Raw genomic sequence first — 21949 nt, forward strand, 5'->3', positions numbered from 1 at the left:
TCTGTTACCTCCTACATAGAATATAACCCCCTTATGGAGTAGAGAGGGGTTCAACCTGATTAACTTGTATCCTAGTTCAAAATGTTCTTTCAAACCCCAGTTTTGTTTTGTTTTTTTTTTGCTGTTTTTGTATGGTCACTTATTCCCTGCCTTGCTTATATGGTTTCTTTCTCTTCCCTAAGTGTAAAATCCAGTGCTTGTCCTCCTTGAACTCAAACCTCTTTTCTTTGAATCTGTGCCCAAGGGTCCTTTAGAGCATTTGACAGTTTGGAAGAAAAAAAAACTAAGCAATAAGTTAATAAATGAAGATTGCCTTTATGGTTTCAGTCTTTTAAAATTACAAAGATAATGATTTAACAGCCCCTGCTTCACCACTGGGTTAAAGAAGAAAAATGGTCTGTGAGGAATAAAGCCTCTTCCTAAATAGCAAATTCAGTGAAACATGCTAGGGATATTGTGAAGAACTCAAGAAGGCTAATTTATGTTTAATTCTAATGTACTAGAAGATTTCCTGTTCAAGTAAAGTGTTTCTATAATACTATTAATGACAATCATGTTCTTTGTAGGTAAGCTTTTAATGACTGCATTTCATTATTATTGTCTTTAGGAATAGGATTTTCTATGGGAATAAAGAAAATCATGATGAAATGTCATTGCTATTTGGAGAGAGAGATTAAAAAAACCTCCCTTGTGAATGGATGCTATAACTGATGTTCGCTTTACAGAATTATAGTTTGAAGAAGATCACTTCTATTGCTGTCCTGGAGCCAGGATACATTACAAATACAGTAGCGCTGCTCTCAGCCAAAGGAACAGAGAGAATCTTATGTCTGATGAAAAAAGGAAACATTATTCAATCCCAATTCATTGCTGGATCTGCTTTGGGCAAGTGTATTTTTTGAAGAGAAAGATTTGGAATTAAAATATGCACTTTTTCCCAAATCAGTAAAGGGCGAAGTTAGATACCATCCTAATATGAGCAGCATGGTTTCCGGCAAAGTTTGCTGTAGAAGTTGCTTTAAATCATCTGGATATAAAATTGGTATAGGGGCCTACAAAGAAATGTTAACAACTAACAGCAGGCAGTTAACTTGTCAGTCAATCCTATTTATTGAGGGCTTACTGTGTGCAGAGCACTGGACTGAGCACTTGGGAGGGTATATTATAACAATAAACACAGTCCCTGCCCACAGTGAAGTTACAGTCTTGAGGGTCTAATGGTCTGATGGATGAGAAAAGGGAGAGAGTTCCTGATAAGAGGGAGGTAGGATGACAAGAATGAGGCACAATGAATAAGGTGGTTTAAGAGAAATGAAATGTGTGAAATCTGGTGTAGGTGGAGAAGGGAGTGGACACAGAGGAGGGATAGAGCTGATTTAGGGCCTTAAAGCTTATGGTCAAGAGCTTATCTCTGCTGTGGAGAAGAATGAGGAACCATTGGGAATTTTTGAGAAGTGGGGGAAACTATCAATGCCAAACCATCAGTAAATAAAGTCATCTGGGCAGCACAGTGAAGTCAGCAGTTACTGGAATATGACACAAAAAGCCAGAATTTGACATATACCTGGACCAGTTCGCGGTCATTTGGATGGAGAAGCTTGTGGATTCCTCAGAATAAGCAGACACAGGTGATAGTAGTAGGAGATTTTCATTCAACACATAGACAAGAGTTGGTCCTTTACATCTTCTCCTTTGTTCACCCAGCAAGGGTTAAGAAACAGCAGTGAAGGAAGAGGAGAAAATTTGGTGATTCCTTGATCCTCTCCCCTCTGTCCCTCTCATTCCTGTACCCCTCTCCTTTTCTTCCCCTTCTTTTCCTCCCTTAAACTTGCCACAGTTGCTAATTTCCTAGTGAAAGCAAGTTTTCAATCTGCCCTTCTATATTGTGATTGTCCTGCCGTAATTGGGGCAGTAGCTTATTCTACTGCCACCTGATAGAAGCAGCATGGCTTAGTGGAAAGATCACGGGCTTGGAGGTCAGAGGTCGTGGGTTCTAAAGTCAGCTCTGCCACTTCAGTTGTATGACTGGGCAAGTCACTTCACTTCTCTGTGACTCAGTTACCTCGGGGATTAAGATTGTGAGCCCCACGTGAGACAACCTGATTACCTTGTATCTACCCCAGTGCTTAGAACACTTGTACTTCGAATGTTTGGCACATAGTAAGCACTTAAATTCCAGAATCATTGTTATTATCCACCTCCACCTAACGGCTGCTTCTGAGAAGATAAGAAGGGAGTCAATTATAAAGCTGTTCTCTCCATCTTAAAGATCTGAACTGAACCCCCCAACCCCCAACTCAGAGTCAGCAGGATCAAACTATAGATAATTCTCATAATTTCAGCTTGCTCTGTGACTCAGAAACAGCAGCTGATAAAAGAAAACAATCAGTTAGGAAAAGATTTGGCTAGAAATACTGCTTTTCAAGAACCCCACAGGGATTCATCATCTTTTTTTTTTTATTACTTCTGCCAAGGATAGTACAGTTCTGGATTTAACACAAATTGGAAGGGCTTGTATGCAAAGAAATGATTTTCTTAAGTAGCAAAGAGAATAAGGAAAATTGACTAGTAAAATAAATGGTCATTTAATGGACCCTTTTAACATGAACATGTATACTTTATTAAAATGATGTCTTTTATTACTAATAATACCTCAGGAATGACTCTGCATAGCCCCAATGCTATCAAGTAGCTTGGACCATGGGCAAAATTAGACTTCTGATCATTCAAATGGAAAATCTAATATAGTTTTATTTATCCTACTAGCTCTGGGGCTATCCACCAGATTTTTCCTTCTTACATATCAGGTTTTTAAGATTGTGAAACTCCTGAGGGACAGGAACCACATCAAATTCTCGCCCAGAGCTTAGTACAGAGCTTCACATTAAGAAATTATTAAGTAACTTGGTAAATCATGTTACTATGCTGCTACTCCCTAGCTTACCTACTTTGTTCTCCTCAAACACACCTTCAAAATGAATCTTCTGCTTCTAACTCTTGTTCTTTCTATGGCAAGGGTTGGACTCCCTCCCAACCCCATGTTTGAAAGATCTCAAGCCCTCCTCATTTTCAAAGCCCTCTTCCCCCCAAAAAAACACCTCCTCCAGGAAACCCTCCTGGATTAATTACCAACACCCAAAGTGGTATTATCCCAACAGCACTCCTAGCATATTTATTTATATACATCCTCAGCATTTAATGTTTAACTATTGTACATTGCAATTTTACTTTCAAAACATTTGGCAATTAGCAACTTTTTCTCTCACAGTATCTGGGAATTAGGGAAAGGCAGGTATTCTTATCCCCATTTTGCAGGAAAATTGAGGCATAGAAAAGTTAAGTGACTTGCCCAAGGTCAAACAGCAGGTGAGTGGCAGAGCTGTGACTAGAATCCAGGTTCTATGACTCTCAGGTCTATTCTCTTTTGTCTCTGTATATGTATTGCCTATTGTATTGTTCTGATTTATTCCATTTCATTATATCAGATTCATACTACTCCATATCTGCTTTTCTTTGTACTGTTCCTAATTATAAATATTCAGATATCTGTCTCCATCCCCATCATACTGTATTTTATGCTATGAGAAGAAAATTTGACTTTGGTTTCTGTTGTCCTTTCCTATAATTGTATAAAGCGATCACTATGTGCCAAGTACCAAATTAAATGCTAGGGATTCACAATCTATGAAAAAGGGAGAACAAGCATCAGATCCACATTTTACAGATGAGGAAACTGAAGCACAGTAAAGTTAAGTGACTTGCCCAAGGTCATACAACAGGCAAATAGTGGAGCCAGGATTAGAATGTCAGTCCCCTGGCTCTTAGGCCTTTACTCTTTCCACTACACTGCTTTTGCTTCTCAAGCATTTAATGCACTCCATTAGGTGCTCAATGAAGGCCATTCCTATTAATTCAGAATCCTGTGCTCTTGATACTGCTCATGCTTCATCTAAATACTTCTCTTCTGGGGCACCATGCCTCCCTTAGTTCTCCTTTTCACATGAGACACGATCAGAAAGTAAGAAGCAGGGCTCACAGTCTAAAGAGGAGGAAGAACAGGTGTTGAATCCACATTTTTACAGATGAGGATACTGAGGCACAGAGAATTTAAGTGACTACAGCAGGAAGAGCTAGGACTAGAAAGAACCCAGGTCCTCCGATCCCCCCACCACCCAAGGCCACGGCCTTGCTGCTAGCTCACCCTGCCTCTGAATTTAGTGTCTTGCCTCATTTCCCCATCTTATTATTTTTGTTCCCACTCAATTTTCATATTTCTTTTTTTTTTTTAAAGTATTAGTGTAGTGCCTGGCACATAGTAACTGCTTAACAAAGCACTAGGGCAGAAACAAGATAACCCAGTTGGACACAGTCTCTGTCCCACATGGGCTCACAGTCTTAATCCCCATTTTACAGATGAGTTAACTGAGGCACAGAGAAGTTTACTGCCTTGCCCAAGGTCACATAGCAGACAGGTGGTGGGATTAGAACCCAGGTTGTTGTGACTCCCAGGCCTGTTTATTATGCACGACGCCACGCTGCTTTCTTGACACTGTTTGGTATTTTCTGCCTCCCTATTAGGACTGCTTTTAATTGTCTGTAGCCCTTGCATATACTCCCTGACCTCAATACACACCTCACCTTCCTATCCATGTATCCTGTCTTTTGTGATATTTTCCCTTTCCTTGTGCACTAAAGAACCTACAGCTCATTTGTTGCTATTGCTAATTTAACCCTCTCAAGCTTTAGAGAAGAACCCTCCATCATAGATGTGCCTTAAAAACATTTTCTTTGTTCAAAGATTTTTTACGTATTCTTGTCATATCTATTTCAGAAACAGTTAACCATGCAGCATGAACTATGAATGGAAATGAAGCATCTGTCTTTCTAATAATAATACTGGCATTTGTCGAGTACTTTCTATGTGTCAAGCACTATACTAAACGTGGGGGCAGATATAATCAGGTTAGACACAATCCCTGCCTCTTATCGGGCTTACAGTCTAAATCAGTGGAAAAAACCATATTAAATCCCTGTTTTACAGAGAAAAAGGCACCGTAAAGGTAAATGACTTTGTCACATAGTAGTGACTGGGTAGAGGCTGGATTAGAACCAGGTCTTCTGATACCCTAACCCATTCTCTTTGCAATAGCCCACTGTAAATGGCTGACAGAAAAAAAAAATACATCAGTCCAACTCAGGTCACTAACTGTGCTATGCTAATCCTACCTTTGGACTGCTCTGTATTCCACTCTGCTTTTGGCAGTCTTTTGAATGTATCCACTTGGCCCTAATTCAGATAGCTTTACTTTGAAATTCAAGAGAATCCAGTTCAATCTTCATAGATTTCAGAGAGAGTTATGATAATGGTTAAAGGCAACAATAAAAGTGGGGTTCATTATAATTATTGCAAATATAATGAAAACTATATTACCACCTATGAAGTTCATTTTGCTAGCTACATGCAGTTATGCTGCTTTACTCAAAAGATGATGAGTTTCTGCTCCACAGTGAATTTGATACAATGAGCATCTGTTAGTATTCAAATCATTTTTCCTCAGTCTATAATATGCAGGATTAATTTGCAAGCATTTATGCTGACAAAGTAAAAACAAAATTATAGATCTCTGCTGTTTTAAGAATTGACGTGATAATATTCTTTTGTTCAATGCAGGTGGCCAAAGTTAAATATACATCTGCAGTTAAACCTAATGAATACATCTCTGGTCCTCTGTTGTTTCGATGACTCATGAATATTCTTTTATCTTCATAAATCATAATTGTGGCTTATTGTCTCATTGCCAGGGGATGGTAAGGAGGTTTTATTTTCAAAATTTTTCTTTGAAATTAATTTATTTTCCCAAAAAATAACTGATAAAAATCACCGAAATCTAAAATTCTGCCTTGAAATCATGATGTGATGAGTTTGCGCCACAATCCTGCCCTTCTTACATTCCCATTTTGCCCTGAAGGTGAGTCCTCTTACTCTCATCAGCATTCCCTGTTTGACTGGGATCAGTGCTGACATCGTGATGAGGAGCCTAATTACTACGGTAATATCAATCTTCCTCTTCTACCATCTGCTGTAAAGTGATCCTTTTTAGCCAAGTCACAGGTGGCCACCATAATGGTAAAGTCCTCCCCGCCCCTAACCTTCCAGAGTGTTTGGAGTCATCTGAAGAGGTCATGGCTTTTGGATCAGAAGAGTGAAAAGTCCCCCCCTAGAGGGACAGAGCTAGTTCTGGTGAGGGGAGAAGAGGGAAATATAGTGCTTTTACTGGGAGCTGAGCATGAAATAGACAGTCTTCTGTTCCAAGAAATTAGGGGCCTAATTCCTGACCTGGGGTAAATCATTTGTCTCTCCCCAAACTGTATAGGGGATAAGAAAAATTGAGGTTAGTGCACATTAAATGAACTTTTGGCTTCACTGGTGAATCATATCAGTTTAATTCCTGATTTTCAAGGATTTTCAAGAAATCAAGACTTCAATCTACCTGACCAGCAGATTGTGGTTCCTAAGTGTGTTCATTCTAAAGTCTTTTGGGTGCTGTAGATAATTATCTTGTGAAACTCCTACTTCAGAGTCTTGCAGTTTGGGGCAGAAGGACAGTTCAGGAGAGGCTGAGGGATGCTGTGTGCTGCAATGGAGGAGGACTATTGGAGATGGTAGCTAAGAGGGGGCAGAAAGAACACACAGCACACATCTGAGTCTGCTTACATAGGAATTAATCTCTCCATGAAAACCTAAACAGCATGATCAAAGTCTGTGAAAATGGAGGCTATTCCCACTGGGTGAGTTCCTCTCAGGCTAGCTTCCTCAGCACAACTACACACCAGTACCCAAAGCCCCACGACTAGCTGATCATGATAGCCCACTTCAGTGGGATGGCTTTGTCTCTCCAGTGTTTCTTCCTACAGGTTTAGTCCTTGAACTTGCCTTGTGGGAGCACAGTCTTTGAGAAAAGCAACACCTTTTCTCACTGTTATTCACGTGTAAGGGAAGAAGCACGGCCTAATGGATACAAGACCTATCTGGAAGTCAGAAGGACCAGAGTTCTAATCCTAGCTGTGCCACTCATCCCCTGTGTGACCTTGGGCAAATTACTTAACATCTTAGTTCTTCAGTTAGCTCATCTGTAAAATGGGGATTAAGAAGATGAGCCCCATGTCAGGCAGGGAGGCTGTCCAACCTGATTAATTTGTATCCGCCCCAGTACATAGAATAGTACTTTCATACACTAAGGGCTTAACAGATACCATCATTACAATTATGTGGTTGATCTGTTGGCTACCTCGGGCTCTAACAAGCCCCTACTGCGTCAATAACACGTGATTTAATTTTGTCATGTCTGAATTGGACACTGTAACAGGCTGATATGCTTCCAATTTGATATGGCTCCAGATGCTCTTTTGTTGTTACTAAACTCTGTTCTTGTTGTATGTTGAAAGCCAGGCTGGCCTATTTGTTTCTGTTTTCCATCTTCTTTGTCTAACCATGATCGTTGGATACTGTCATTCCTTGGCTGAAAACTGACATTTTAAAACAAAAATGCAATAAAATCCTCCATCTCCTCTGATTGTGGACAAGATACCTACTAGAGTTTAGGTTGCCAGGATTTCCCACAGTTGGGCAAGATACTTCTTCAGAACAATATATCTAATACTGTCATGAACATAATTGAATTGATTTTGATGATTCAGCTTAAAATGGTATCAAACTACAATGCTACGAATTGCAAACTCCTTGCCTTTCCATTGCACTGCTATGCCAGCCAGATAACTGGTAAGAAGAGGTTGTATTCACATTTCTTCCTATAGAACATTTACTGTCAGGATATCAGAGAAAAAGACAGATCCCAGTACTTTGGCTGTAATACAGTGATGAGCAAATCTGAGTCATATATTAAGTGTCACCAAAGATGATTCCTTTTTAGCGGGGAGTGAAAGATAGTGATACAAGCTCAAAAAATGGTGTTACTAGCTCAAGGGATGATTTAGTGGATTAAGCCCTAGTTTTGAAACACATAGGCTTTATGTGTATGTGAAGGATCCAATTTTGGCTGAATTCACTTCGAGTTTTATTTCCCTAATGGAAATAAATGCATTCTCAGGCAATAACCCCAAAATCAGTCTGAGTCTTATCTGTATCCAAACCTCCACTCTCCCATCACTACATATTTTACATAAAGAGCTTGTTTTGAGCAAGAATTTCTTGAATTTTGTGTATAAATGGACAATGTGAAGCTCATCTATTGAGTTTATGTTGTTTTCCACTGAAAAACCTTTATACGTTTCTAGAATTTAATAGATACAGATTACAACAGATGAACACAATTGTTATTAGACCTCTAGAGATCTCCTGCCTTCTCTCAAACTTAACTCCCTTCATCCGTGCCCCAACTCCATCTTTTCACACCTTATCAAATCACTTCACCCACTCCCACCTTCCCTCCCTGACATCTACAACTGTCACTCTCCCATGCATTTCTCTTTATCTCTCACTGCTTAAAAACATGCTCATGTTTCCTCTATCCTATATAAACCCTACCTTGACCCCAGGGGAGGACAGTTATTGTGCCATCTCCCTCCTTCTATGCCTCTCCAAACTCCATTGAGCCAGTTGTCTACACTCACTGTCTCCTGTTCCTCATTGCCAATTTTCTCCTTGATCCCCTCCAATCTGGCTACAGCCCCCTTCACTCTACAGAAACTGCCTTCATGACAAATCAAAAGGCCTCTATTCCATCCTATTCCTCCTTGACCTCTCCGCTGCCTTCAGCACTGCTGAGCACGCCCGTTTCCTGGAAATGTTATGCCATTTTGGCTTCACTGATACTGCCGTCTCCAGGTTCTCCTCCAATCTCTCCGGCAGTTCATTCACAGTCTTTCTTGGGCTCCTCCTCTGCCTCTCACCCTCTAACCACAGGTGTCCCTCAAGGTTCAGTTTTGCATTCCCTTCTGTTTTCCTACACCCACTCCCTTGGAAAACTCATTTGCTGCCATGGCTATAACTACACCTCAGTGCGAATGATTCCCAAATCTACTTCTCCACGTGGATTTCTCTCCTTTTTTGCAGCCTCGCATTTCCTCCTGCCTTCAAGACATCTCTACTCTGACAACTCAAACTTAAACATGTCTAAAACAGAATTCTTTATCTTCCCACCCATTACTTTCCTGTTACTGTAGACAGCATAACCATCCTTCCTGTCTCATAAGCCTGTAACCTTGGCATTTTCTTCGACATTTCTCTCAAACTACAGATTTGCTCTGTCACTATTTTTTCAACCTTCACAACAGTGTTAAAATCTGCCTTTCTGCTCCATCTAAACTGATACCGTGTTAATCCAAACATTCATCTTATCTTGCCTTGATTACTGAAACAGCTTCCTTGCTGACCTCCCTGCCTCATGACTCTCCCTACTCCAGTCCATATGTTCCTCCGCGGCCGAATCATTTTTCTACAAAAATGTTCAGTCCATGTTTTTTCAATCCTCAAGGATCTCCAGTGGTTGCTCAAACACCTTTGCATCAGAGTCCTTACCACTGGCTCTGAAGTACTCCATCACCTTGTCCGCTTCTACCTTACCTGGTTGCTTTCCTACTATTACCCAGCTCACAGACTTCACTCTTCTAAGGCCAACTCTACCCATTATACTTCAATCTCATCTTTCTCACCACCGAGCTCACATCCATGCCTTGCCTCTGTCCTGGAATGCCCTCCCTGTTCATATCTGACAGACAAGCACTCAACCCACCTTCAACATCTCACTTAAGGCACATACCCCCCCCTTTCCATGGGAACTTGCCAGCTAGAACCCATTTCCTCTTCCCCCTCCCTTCTGCACTGCCCTTGCATGTAAATTTCCACCGTTTATTCACCCCCTCCCTGCGTCCCGTAGCATCTAGGTACATATCCATAATTCATTTATACTAATATCTGTTTCCCTCTCTAGACTGTCAGCTTGTGGGCAGGGAATACGTCTACCAACTCTGTTATATTGGACTCCCCCAAGCATTTAGTACATTGCTCTGCACACAGTAAGCACTCAGTAAATATGATTAATAGACTTCAAAGTACTATCAGAGTACTATTGCATTTGCATTCTGTGGTTTATCCTTCATTCTGCTTCATCTACTTCTTTTTTATTAGCCAAAACTGCATTGTTCTTTGTCCAGATCAGTCTGGAAATTTGATTCATAATGTCCACTCTGTATTTTCATCCAAAGTGGTAAAAACTTTTAGGAATACTTAAGCAGAACGAAGAGTTTTTTGGCCTTCTCAGCCTTGTTTCAGTGGTGGAACTGACTTTATCCTGTGACTTCATTAAAATAATCTTATCCTCCATATAATGTTGGCTATGGCTTATAGGTGAAACTGGTGAAATTGCTCAAGAGGCTGGAAGTGTCAGATACAGCTTTGTAATTACAGCTTTATAGATCGTGACCTTGGAAATTAAGCAGGATGCTCCACTGTCACCAAACTCTGTCTGCTAGTCTGTTAAAGCTAGGCTGGCCTTTTTCACTATGTTGTTTAAATTCCTTGGATAGCATATGGCCTGAGTGCATTATTTAGTTGCTGTGTTGCCAATGAAAATCTTTACTTGTGTGTGAGCTACTGAATTCCCATACCTTTCTTCAGATATATTCACTGTAGCTCTGTGCTGAAATGATTCAGGAAATCATCCTATTTATTGTAATTATTACTATTATTTTTAATCAGTCATATTATTATTAATAATAATAATAATGGCATTTATTAAGTGCTTACTAGGTGCAAAACACTGTTCTAAGCACTGGGGAGGTTACAAGGTGATCAGGTTGTCCCACAGGGGGCTCGCAGTCTTAATCCTCATTTTACAGATGAGGTAACTGAGGCACAGAGAAGTTAAGTGACTTGCCCAAAGTCACACAGCTGACAATTGGCGGAGCCAGGATTTGCACCCATGACCTCTGACTCCAAAGGCCGGGCTCTTTCCACTGAGCCACGAGTGCCTTACTGTGTGCAGGACACTCTACTAAACACTTGGGAAAGCGTACAAAATAACAAAGTTGGTAGACACATTCCCTGCCCACAGCAAGCTTACAATCCAGAGGGGGAGACATAAACAAATAAATTATTTAGATACAGATATATACATAAGTGCTTTAGGGCTGAGGAAGAGGTGAATAAAGAGAAGCATCATGGCACGTGTGCAGAGCACGGGCCAGTCAGAAGGCCATGGGTTTGAAAACCGGCTCTGCCATTTGTCTGCTGTATGACCTTGGGCAAGTCTATTTACTTCTTTGTGTCTCAGTTACCTCATCTGTAAAATGGGGACTGAGACTGAGACACTCACGTGGGACAGGGACTGTGTCCAACCCAATTTGCCTGTTGCCACCCCAGCATTTAGTACAGTACATGGCACATAATAAGTGCTTAACAAATACCATGTTCTCGTGTCTCCTCATAAGGTCTAGTAATATTTGTGTTTATCTGCAGTGTTTCAATGGAAAGCATACACTCAATGGATGAGCTTCACCTTGTCCATCTACACACACAATTCAAGAAATTCTTGCTCAGACAAGCTATATGTGTAGAATGTGTAGGAGTCAGGGAGGAGGTCTGGGTACTGATGAGGCATGCATTGACTTTGGGGTTATTGCACGAGAATGCATTTTACACGAGGGAAATAAAACTCCAAGTAAATTCAGTTAAAATTGAATTCCTTAGGTACACATAAAGCTCCCATGTTTGAAAACTTTTCTTTTCCCTCCCACTATTTCCTATCTCCATATTTCCAGGTCTTCCTTTCACCATTTTCCTCCTCCTCTAGCTTTACCTCTTTACAATAAGTTCCTTTCAAAATGAGATCTCTCTCCACTTCCCTATTTTGGTTATAGGAAGAGCTAGTCAGAAGTCAGAGGCTTAGGAATTTACCTGCCCTCCTAATTCTAACAGTACATAATGACTAGAGGAAGAAAAACATCTGAATCCTGCTCAATTTCTCCTCCAGAAGGCAGGAAGTGAAAGGAAGGAGTTATTGCCGGAAATGTATCAGTCAAGGTAAATTTTGGAAACACAAAGTACTGTGTTAGCAAAATGGGAATGGGGAGAAACACCCTAACAGAAAGGAATTTTTAAAGAACAACGTCCTGAATAGTGAGGGAGAGCTGAAGTAGGATTTTAAATAGAATGGAAGGAAAAAGGGTGAGAACAAGGGCAGACAGAGAAAATTCATTCAGAAAGGCATGACAATGAGAGAAAAATCAATTTTATATTAGGGATGCTTTATAAGGAACTATGTAAAATGTGTAATGGCTTACCTATCAAGGGAGGCTATAAAGGTATAATTAAGCATTTGAAAGTTAACAAAGAGGCTGAAATTACCCACAGAAACGAAAAGGGAGAATAGCAGGATGCTTTATAGAGTAAAAAAAAAACCCTTATTTTTTAACTTTGGAGGCTATCCAAAATGTAGAAAGCTCAAGATCTATATTTGAAGGTGGAGAGGAATTCGGGGTGAAAGACAGAGGTTGGGAAATGTAACAAATGTTAATGGTTCAAAATAAAAGTTGTATAAAAGGATGCTTAGGGAAAATACCAATTTTTACAGTGACTCCAAATTTCCAGCGTTCTCTTACCTAGGATGCCAATAAAACCACTGATAGTTCTCTGTAATGTTAGTGAAAAGATTACAATTTAAGATATTTACCATCTAGTGACACAAATTAAACCTACTTTTGTTATTCTACATTCTCCAATATAAAATTCACATAAGTAAATATGTAACATAATAGGATGCTGCAAAAAACCCAACATATGTAGATATTACACAATTTAGAAAGTAAGTCATCTATCCTTCCTAATTGTACTTTTGTAAATATGCTTTCCCATATTGCCTGTCCTTGAACTTAAAGAAAATGAAAATGAATAATACTTTTAGGGACACTTGTCAAACATCCTTTGGTAGCCTCATAACCTCACAGATTGTGAACAAAATGATTGTTTTGTAATGGATTGTTGGATGGTAATAGGACGTCTACGGTCAATAATGCGTGACTGATCAAAACCACACACCTTTATGATGCTCAGCCCAGAAATTTCCATCATCAGTTACTTAAGCATAACATCTCATTGTTTTTGATTGTACATTCATGTTCTTTACATTGTGTTCCCCTTTAAATTGACTCTCCTTAAGGGTAGAAATCACACCTAATTCAGTGAATCCCCACCCAGCATGTGCTCAATAAATATGGTGGTGGCGAGAAGCAGCATTGTGTAGTGGATAGAGCATGAACTTGGAAGTCAAAAGGTCATGGATTTGAATCCTGACTTCACCACTTCTCTGCTGAGTGACCTTGGGCAAGTCAGTTCACTTCCCTGTGCCTCAGTTACCTCATCTGAAAATGAGGATTGATACTGTGAGTCCCACATGGGACAAGGACTGTGTGCAACTCAATTTATCTGTATACACCCCAGTGCTTGGTAGAGGGCCTCACACATAGTAAGTGCTTAACAAATACCATTATTATTATTATTATCAACTATTTTCTTAGTCCTGCTTTTCATGAAATGGCAGACTTTCCAGGATGATGATTATTATCATATTTATTAAGCACTTACTATGTTCAGAGCACTATACAAATCACTTGGAAGAGTACAATATAACAGAGTTAGAAGACTTATTCCTGGCCCACAGTGACTTTACAGTCTAGAGGACTGTAGTGTCCCTCTTTTTATCCTTTGATGTCATTGTTGAATAGAGAATATCCGGGAAAATGACGCACTGTGGAATATTTCATTTTCTAATCTTCAATGCCGTTGCCTAAATTGGAACATTATCACAATCATTTTTATAATATTTTAGTCCTTCAGAATCTTGTGCCAACTAATCATAAATCCATCGGACCAGTATCCTTTAAAGGCATTAAAACTGAATGATTGCAATTATTCAATGATTTCGTCTTGCCTCTCAGAAACTTAACTTCTGCTTTTTAAGATGTTATTGCAGTATTTTTTGTATTGTTCATCTCTGTTAGAATCTTTTTAATGTTTGCTGACTTGTATATTGTTTAATAGACTCAGATCATGGTTTCTTCAGGAACACTGATCTGCTAAATCAACGATATGCAATAAGCTGTTGCATTATTTCTTCATTATTTTTTTTCCAGTGCTATAATGCATCCCGACAATAACTGCTGTATAAAAATGTCTGGGTAGAATTTTCCTCTAGAGGACATGCATCACAATTTATGATCTTTTGCTATCATGCAAGTTAGTACAATGTCACCATTGCAAGTACAACCTAGAAAATGTCAAAACTCCTGGATCTATCTAGTATATCTACTAATATCTTCAAGCTCTGTCACTTGCAGTGGTTGTGTCCTGACATTATCACTATATTCAAGAAGGGACCAGAATTGATTCGAAAAATTATAGTGGAAAATCACTTCACTCTATCACTGGAAAGAGCCTAGCCATAGCCCTGTTGCACTTGGAAGACTTCTGTCCATTATTGGCTCCCAAGGTTTCAAAGCAACTCTGGATAAAATGTATAAGAGGTTCTCTCTCCAATATAGAGAAGCATGGCTTAGTGGAAAGAGCATGGGCTTGGGAGACAGAGGTCGTGGGTTCTAATTCCTGCTCCTCCACTTAATAATAATAATAATAATGGCATTTGTTAAGCACTATGTGGAAAGCACTGTTCTAAGCGCTGAAGGGATACAAGGTGATCAGGTTGTCCCGTGTGGGGCTCACAGTCATCATCCCCATTTTACAGATGAGGTAACTGAGGCTCCAAGAAGTTAAGTGACTTGCCCAAGGTCACACAGCAGACATGTGGCAGAGCCAGGATTCAAACCCATGACCTCTGACTCCAAAGCCCGTGCTCTTTCCACTGAGCCACAGGCAAGTCACCTAACTTCTCTGTGCCTCAATTACCTCATCTGTAAAATGGAGACTAAGGCTGTGAGCCCCATGTGGGACATGGCCTGTGTCCAACCTGATTCCATCCCAGTGCTTAATTCAGTGCCTGTCGCATGGTAAACACTTAAATACCACAATTATTATTATTATTACCCTGGTCTCCCTCCAACAGATTGCAAGTTTCCCTCTAAAATGTAAGCTCGTTGTGGGCAGGGAATGTGCCTGTTGTGTTGCACTCTCCCAAGCCCATAGTATAGTGCTCTACACACAGTGAGTGCTCAATAAATAAGACTGATTGATTGATCAGAAATAGATGGCACTGGTGTGCTGCACCCAAAGAAAGCACAAAATGCCTTGAGTCCCTTGTGCTCTGGAAAAGTTTCTATTTCGGCCACCTTTGTCAGTCCTAGGAAAGCTCTGTGTCTTGTAATCTGAGTCCAGGATAGAGTGTGCCGGTTATTGCATGGAGTTAAAATATGCCACTCGAACTTTCTTACCTCCAAAATCTTTTCCATCAGGGTGTGGCCTTTTCCCTAAACAAGGACCTGGAGTGGTTCTCTTCTGCTCTGTCATGTGTCTATTTCCTTCGTCTTGTCTAACAACAGGTCCTCAGGTTGAAAAATGGGCTGTGGAAACCTTTGAGGGAGTTCTGTCACAAAATGATTAAAAATAAAAGAACGCTTTTCGAGATAAACTTGGTAGAAAGGAACTAGAATGAATTAGCTCAGAGAATGAGTGTGATTTTATTTATGTTTGTTAAGAGGGAGAGGGCTCTTGCACCAATAACAGAGAAAGTAAACGAAAGGACTTTGTTTATATTTTTAGCATGAAGGCAGGGAGAGATTTTAAGTACTGGAATTCGTTCTTAAGAGCTTTCCTTCATGGCATTCCTTAGAGGTATGTCAGTTGCCATTCTGCCTGAAAACATCTAGCTTGAAATAATTGAAGTGGATTACACAGACAAAAGCTTTCTTCCAGTCTTGTGAATCTTTGGGCTTATCAATGTTTCATTCAAATTGTGGGAATGAGAATGGAGACAGAGGGTTTGGGGGAATTTCATATTTTCACACACAAAATCAGCCGGCATATAGTTCCTAAGCTTTCACCAAGATCTCTTGCAGAGATACTGTGTTTGGAATGACTTAAATGAGCCATAAATCTGATGTGGTGTTACAATATGAGAAAGCTATTTACTTCCAAAGCACTAGTATTTTTTTTTGAGATGACCATATAATACCCCCCAAAATGGGTGGAAAGCTATTTACAACAGATACTGAGATGATTTGATCTCCTACCATTGACTGTTAATAACTTACCCCAAAACAGTGGGAAGAAATCTTTCTGTTCCTAATATTCAGTATGTGTAACTTCATAGCTACATTTCACCAGGGAAACTCAGTGTATGAACTACTGCAAACAGAGGTACATCAGCAGGTGAAGATAGGTATACTCACTTGAAATTTCTGTAAGAAGCTGGCATTGCACAATACCACTATCATTTAGATAGTTCATGATTATAAAAATTTCAAAAAAGAGTTCTCCTTTGAAAGACAAGGCACTAGCTCCCCCTGGCAATGTGAAGGTATTTTGTCAAACAGTTTAAGATTACAGGTCATATGATGAATTTCAAACTAAGAAGAGTTAATTTATGAACCACCACAACTCTAGCACCCATAATGGTGAGCCGGTAGCAAGGGTGCCACATCAATGTTTTAGCAACAGCTAAACAGCTGGAGATGAATGGAAAGTGAGATGAAAAGATGAGGTTAAATGAGGAATTGTGATTGTGTAGCTGAATATTTTCAACTGTATCTCCAGTAATGATTTAATGTATGGCATTTCTATGGAACAGCCACAAAGAGTAACATAACCATCCTTATGTCAGACAACATTTTATGTCTTCTGTTAGAGAATCAGTGTGATGAGGAGCCAGAGGATCTGGGTTCTGATCCAGGCTCAGTCTCTTGCCTGCTGTTTTTTTTTAATTATATTTATTGAGCGCTTCCTGCATGAAAAAGCACTGTACTAAGCGCTTGGAAAGTACAATTCGGCAACATATAGAGACAGTCCCTACCCAATAACGGGCGTGACTGTAGCATAATGTGACCTTAGTATAATGCTTGCTACATAATAAGCACTTGACAAATACCACAAATATTATTACTACAACCACTTAACCTATATGTGTGGCTTTCATTTACCTCACAAAAGTGTAAGAAATGCAAATTTGGGTGTCCATTTTTCTGTCTCCTTACAGTCATTCAGTTGATAGTATTTATCGAACACTTTGAGTAGAGCAAGGTACTAAGCACTATGGAAAGTAAAATAGAAGACAATCCCAGCTCAAGGAACTTACAATCAAAAAAGGGGAGACAAAAAGATACAAATTATTTTCAAATACTGAGAGGAGGAGAATGAAAAAAATCTGGAAAAATTCATGTTGATTGAATTTCCTATTCCAACAGAATGGGAAAAAAAATCAAATTAATAAATGAGCAGACTTATATGAGTCAATGCATATGTAAATGTTAAGCACAAATGTATATTATACATATGTAGCAATTGTAGCATATATTAATAATATATGCTAGAGCTCTTTGTTTGGATTTCACAACCAGTAGTGGTAGAAATTGGGATGCATGGAAGAATTGAATAATGACCACATGATGACCAGTGGAATAGTTAGGCATGCATATTTTTACATCCCTATTGGTTTCATCTGTGAATCCCCCGTGGGACAATCTGATCACCCTGTAACCTTCCCAGCGCTTAGAACAGTGCTTTGCACATAGTAAGTGCTTAATAAATGCCATTATTATTATCTTCCATCTCCTATCCATGAATTATCCATGACACATTTTCTGTTGACACAATTACCTGAATCAACAACCTTATTCTACTTCACTATTTTTGTAAGGAAAAGTTATTTCCTTTTGTTTTTCTATTTTCCTCTCCATTCACTTCCACCCGACCAAAGTCATCCTCAACTATAAAGAGCCCTTTTGAAATCCCACCTCCTCCTGGAAACCTTCCCAGATTATTATTTTTTTCTCCCCAAGTCATAGCCTCTCAGTGTTCACACTCATAATCTCCCATTGCATTTTTGTGCATATGTACAAACATCTTCCTTCTCTGTCTCCCCAGTAAGACTACAAATGATTTATGATCCCAGTTCATGTCTTCTCACATACTGTAATCTTCCAAGCACTTAGTGCAGTGTAATGCATACAGTAGGTACTCAAATACTACTGATTTACTCTGTATCCCTTCATCCTAATTTTATGGGATTGAGAGAGGGATTATTCTGAGTTTGTCCTCTCAAAAACATGCTTCTTTCTAGTATCTCCTTGGCCTTTATAATCAAACCATAAATAGTATTTACTTAGGGCTTTCTCTGTGCAGAGAGGACCCTGCAGTAAACATGATCCCTGAACTCAAGGAAATTACAATCTAGTGGGGAAGAGGGTCAATTAAATAAATTATGGATAGTGTGGGGGGAGAAGTGGGGGAGAAAGGAGGGTTATGAGTGTGCTTCTTCCCAGAGTGGAGCTGCCATCCCCCTGAGCATTTGCAGTCATCCTTAGGAATGTTCTAACCTTAAAATGCAGTCTTAACGATACAGATGAACTCAAATCTCAATCAATAATCAATCAATGAATGGCATTTGATAGCATATGGAAATGCTATCAATAGTGATTATTATATGCCAACCGGTGTATTAAGCAATAAACACAGTACATGGATAGTGATTTAGAAATGGTTCCTTGTCGAGAAAGGGCTTGCAATGTCAAGGGACATGAAGAGAAGATAGGAGGCGGAGCGAAGCAGAAGACAGAGGAATTCAGGGGGCAACCAAATTCTTTTTGTATCATCTCTTTATCTTTGTCGATTTCGTTGTTCAATAGTTTCATTATTTTTATTAGAGAAAAGGGAGATGAAACTCATTTTGGTTATGCATATCATACACTTTTTATTTTTGAATGCTTCTGGAGTGAAAAGAACATCAAGAAGATTACCTTCTATTATATTTCTACTCCCCAGGAAAATGATGTTTTGTAACAAGCTGAATGGGACTTGAAATGCTTCAAATGAGTGTTGAGTCCTATATAATGATGATAATTATGGTATTTGTTAAGCATTCACCGTGTGCCAAACATTTACTAAGCACTGGGCTAGATCCATGATAAGCAGATTGAACACAGTGCCTGACTCTCACGGTCTAAGGGGAGGTGAGAACAGGTATTTAATTCCCTTTTTACAGATGACCCAAATCAAGCACAGCAAAGTTAAATGACTTGCCTAAGGTAAGTCACAGAACTGGGATTAAAACTGAAAGACCCTGACCCACAGCTCCATGCTCTTTCCATTAGGCAATAGTGATTATATATACATTATGTACATATATTATGTATATATCATATTTATACATATACACATATGTAAAGGTATGCATTTGGATGGACATTTTGATATGTTCCAAACCTTTGGCTAATCACTGCCGATGCCTTCCCTAATGTAGCATGAATAATCAAGAATTGACTCAGTCCATATCTGTACAGATTTATTACTCTATTTTACTTGTACATATTTACTATTCTATTTATTTTGTCAATTACATGCATATAGCTACAATTTTATTTATTCTGATGATTTTGACACCTGTCTGCATGTTTGGTTTTGTTGTCTGTCTCCCGACCGTGAGCCAGTTGTTGGGTAAGGACCATCTCTATTTGTTGCTGACTTGTACTTCCCAAGAGCTTAGTACAGTGCTCTGCACACAGTAGGTGCTCAATAAATGATTGAATGAATGAATGTTCGGTGAACCCACAAACATCTTCAATGAGCTTTCCTATGATAATTGTGTAACAATGTGAATCTGTTAACACTGAGAATTAAATTGCATACTGTACAACCCACAATATCCCCATTAGTTTTCTTAATTGGTTCTGTGAAAATAGAGGAGAAAGCATGCTTTAAGTATAGTTTCCCATAGGAAATAATGAGAAGTACACTAATGCATTTCCAAGACCCTCCAAAATTGGCCTAAACATTTCAAATATCTTCGTGACAAAAATCGCAACAAATAGTTATGCTCAAATAGTAATAGAAGTAACAATAATGAAATGTGAACTGCAATGTCTTCAAATACTTTTCAAAATATAACCTTTCACATCCTATTAATCAAAACCATTTTGTGCTAACATATAAAGGACTGTCAATCAAACTATTAATGGTATTGAGCCCTTACCGTGTGCAGAGCACTGTACTATGTGCTTGGAGATATACAACAATTGGTAATCACAATCCTTGCCCATAAGGAACTTAGAGTCAGGGATGGGAGACAGTTATTAAAAGAAATTATAGAAAGGGTAAATGGTTTGTATAATTCAAATGGGCTTTCATGACTCTATTCAAGTTCGTTGAAATACTTTAAAGGGAGGGAAAGAATGTGCTTAAACCAAAATAAACACAGTAGCCTTATCTGCACTTCAAGAAACAGAATGCAAAAGTGCTATTGTAAAAAAAAAAAAAGCAGCCTAGAAAAAAGACCAAAAAGATGACCATCATATCGGAAAATAGCTGTATTGATTTTTTTCCTTTAAATAGTAGCTGACTATGTATGCTACATTTCTTTGTCTGCTGCACGGAAAAATCACCCATTAGATTCCTTCTATGGAACTTCCCCATTTTTAATAAATTTCTCTGTCAATTCCTAGGAAATACTTCCCTTTAGATAGTTGTGAATAAAGATGAAATTTTAATTAACATGACTGTAGAATGACAACAATATAGTTTGGTCAAAGTGAGGCTCGAGTTATGAAAACTCACAAGATGCACAGGAATTTGAATGCCCTATTGTCAGAATGGTTCAGTGCAAGTTGATCTGCTTTAGGAAAGGAATAGAGAAAGAAGGAAACAATATGACAAAACAGCTACTGAGGCATGGTGCTTTTTAAAGGATTCATTCAATCTGTACTAAGTGCTTGGGAAGTACAAGTTGGCAACATATAGAGATGGTCCCTACCCAGCAATGGGCTCACAGTCTAGAAGGGGGGAGACAGACACAAAACAAAACATGTGGTCAGGTGTCAAGTCATCAGAATAAATAGAAGTAAAGTTAGATGCACATCATTGACAAAATAAATAGAAGAGTAAATATGTACAAGGATGTGATTCATCTTTGGCTATTATTTTTTAGTTTGTTTTAGAGTAAAGGGACAGAAATGAAATGGAGAAGCCACCTCTTCAATCAATCAATGATTTTTATTGAGCATTAACTGTGTGCAAAGCACTGTACTAAGCATTTGTAGAGTACACTATAACCAAGTTGGTAGATGTGATTCCTGTCCTCAAGGAGCTTACAATGTAGTGAATCTACATGACAATCCAGGGTGAGGCTACAGTGCCAGTTATAGTGGGTTTTACTAATTTAGGCTGCATACAATTTTTCACGATTTGGACCCTCAAAAAGCAGAGAAATTTATGATCGGGAAGTGGCTGGACTTCCTTGTGTCATGACTCCAAACTGGCTTTAGGCACAGAAAATTGGCTAAAAGTGCAGCATTGACTCCCAGGCATTGCAGCTCCAAGAGAGAAACAGCATAGCATAGTGGCTAGAGCTTGGGCCTGGGAATCAGAAGGACCTGGGTTCTAATCCTGGCTCCACCACTTGTCTGCTGTATGACCTTGTGCAATTCACTTCACTTCTCTGTGTCTCAGTTACTTCATCTGTAAAATGGGGGTTAATAATAATAATAATAATGATGGCATTTGTTAAGCACTTACTATGTGCAAAGCACTGTTCTAAGCACTGGGGGGGATACAATGTGATCAAGTTGTCCCACGTGGGGCTCACAGTCTTAATCCCCATTTTTACAGATGAGGTAACTGAGGCTCAGAGAAGTTAAGTGACTTGCCCAAGGTCACACAGCAGACTTGTGGTGGAGCCAGAATTCGAACCCATGACCTCTGACTCCAAAGCCTGTGCTCTTTCCACTGAGCCATGCTGCTTCTCTGACCCCTATGGGAGACAGGGACTGTGTCCAC

This window comes from Tachyglossus aculeatus, chromosome 16 (genome assembly GCF_015852505.1).
Source record: "Tachyglossus aculeatus isolate mTacAcu1 chromosome 16, mTacAcu1.pri, whole genome shotgun sequence".
NCBI lineage: Eukaryota > Metazoa > Chordata > Mammalia > Monotremata > Tachyglossidae > Tachyglossus > Tachyglossus aculeatus.